The following is a 2,500-nucleotide window of genomic DNA, read 5'->3' on the forward strand; positions in this document are numbered from 1 at the left end:
TGTTTTGTTGTTGTTGTCGTTGTAACAAACGAGGCATCGATGCGCTCGATTAAGCAACGGAGTTGTTATTCATTTTGTCGACTGCGGGACTCCGAAAGCAGCATTGCAACTCGAATGCGGCACTGCGGGAGCAGTTTTGCGAGTTAGATAATTTGTGGGCCGGGCATTCTGAAATCTTGCCCTTGAATATTTGCCAGCACAACAAGTTCGAGTTCTCCATATGACAATTTCAGTCAATTGTTTTCATTTGAAAGCACAGCTTCCTCAGAAAACTGGTGGCAACATTGACTTTCTTTCCTTCCGTAAGAGCACCCAGAGCCATCGTCAATGATATTGTCTGTTTTATGCGGTACTTTGTAGGTAGTAGGAAGGAAAAGGGTGCAACAAAAATGAAGGTTGAGCGATTTTCCAAACCGCTTTACCAGGTGGAATAATATATGGTTCATTGATTTCGATTTGTAGATGATAGCAAGTCAGGGCGCGTTTAGCATAAGAAAAGGTGGAATGACCTTCTGCTGCAGATAGTTTCAGTTTCCGGGCATTTAAGGTATTGTAAAAGGTTTAGCGAAGACACTTTCATTTTGTCTGCAACCTCAATGAGGTCACTAGAAAGTAATTTGTCGAATGTGGACCCGCACTTCGGACTACTCGCCATCAACTTTAACCATAGATCTTGCCCTTAAAAAGCAGCAGTTTACTACAAATCTTACGATTGCATTGTTTTGATGGACAAGTAGTCGGATGGTGTTGCGTTACTCTCACTGTTCGATCCTCATTCAAAGTAGGTAGTGTTTACTCACGTATTACATTGAATGCATGTTTAATTATTTCGAGTTCTGGATAAGGAAAGACACTTAGTTTCTTTGTGTGCTTTGAAATTCACTTTCTGTAAATAAACCCATTGCAATTTCGTCAAGGATACGTATTTGGTCTATTCGTGCGTTATTGTTTGTTCTTGTAATGTGTGGAAGTTGTGGCGCTTACTACATGGAAAGAGCAAATGGTTTTATTTATTAACACCACACCACACTTTCAGCAACTCGTGAATTTGTATTCCAGTTATTTTTGAAGTTCATTGCTTTCAGTTAGTAACGATTGCTTCAATGCTTAAAAACTTGGAGAAACCATATATTCAAGATTCAGTGATTTTGAATTCGTTGGTTGACACACGCAATGAAATTGAAGAATTCTTGCGCCGTCAAACGGCTGGCACTCGATTCCCAAGAAGTAATATATCAAACTGTAGTCTGGGCTCCTGCTTGTTTGGGGTTGTGACCCACAGAGAAATCGCGACTCTTGTCCTGGCCTTGTTTTCGCTTTCTTTTCAGTGTTTTGCGATTTTTTGCGATTTTTAGCAAAATTCGCAATTTTCGCAAAAATCGTTAAAATCGCCAAAATCGCAACGCGTTTTGGGGGACTTCTCTTCTCTGGCTTTTGAGAGTTATGCAATTTTTGCGATTTTTCGCAATTTTCGCAATTTTCGCAAAAATCGTTAAAATCGCAAAAATCGCAACGCGTTTTGGGCACTTGTCTCTCTAGCTTTTGAGAGTTTTGCGATTTTTGCGATTTTTCGCAATTTTCGCAATTTTCCTAAGAATCGTTCAAATCGCAAAAATCGCAACGCGGTTGGGGGACTTGTCTTCTCTAGCTTTTGAGAGTTCTGCGATTTTTGCGATTTTTCGCAATTTTCGCAATTTTCGTAATTTTCGCAAAAATCATTAAAATCGCAAGAATCGCAAGACTTTGGGGGGACTTTTCTTCTCTAGCTTTTTGGTGTTCTGCGATTTTTTTGATTTTTCGCTAAATTCGCAATTTTCGCAAAAATCGTTAAAATCGCAAACAGCGCACAATACTGAAATGGTAGAGAACACAAGTCCCCGAGAAGAGTCGCGATTTTTGCGATTTTAACGATTTTTGCGAAAAATCGCAGAAATCGCAATTTCCGCAAAAATCGCGAGTCCTCGTTGGGGATTTGTCTTCTTCTTTGCACCATTTACGATTTTTGCTATTTTTCGCAAAAATCGCAATTTTCGCATTTACGTGCAAACCTGGACATTAGTGTTCATATCCACCCCCTCCGTGAATTTATTACGAGCGCACATAATGACAAGCCCCCAATTGGCTTGATAGATCAATTTGTGGAGCGCTGCACCGGTGTCGCAGAGGCGATGGATTCAAAACCAGTTCAAGATAGGATTTTTTTTAGCGTTTCCTTTCATTGCTGTCGAAGTAACTTTTATAGCGGAGCACAAGTGGTAAGAAAATATGGTAACTTATCTGTGCGAGAAAATTTGGTTTTGGTCACCGTGCGACCGTACGTACGTACGTACGTCCACCCCATCTTGTATGACTAGTATCACTTAACCATATCGCGGGCTCAAGTTTAGAGCTGATCAAGGCGGCCAAGTTTACAGTTTACAGCAGGGCGTCCTGGTTTACCGCGTACATCTTTGATATTGGACATCCATGTTATAGTCAATTGACACCTGTTAAAACAAGG

General features: G+C 40.6%; 1 protein-coding gene across 1 annotated transcript in view; it reads right to left on the reverse strand.

Annotated features, from left to right (window-relative positions):
- Positions 1-2,500, reverse strand: part of LOC138003799 (uncharacterized) — a 41,205-nt gene that overhangs the window by 6,289 nt on the left and 32,416 nt on the right. The window lies entirely within an intron of this gene.

The sequence above is a fragment of the Montipora foliosa genome, chromosome 5, assembly GCF_036669935.1.
Source record: "Montipora foliosa isolate CH-2021 chromosome 5, ASM3666993v2, whole genome shotgun sequence".
In the NCBI taxonomy this organism is placed as follows: Eukaryota; Metazoa; Cnidaria; class Anthozoa; order Scleractinia; family Acroporidae; genus Montipora; species Montipora foliosa.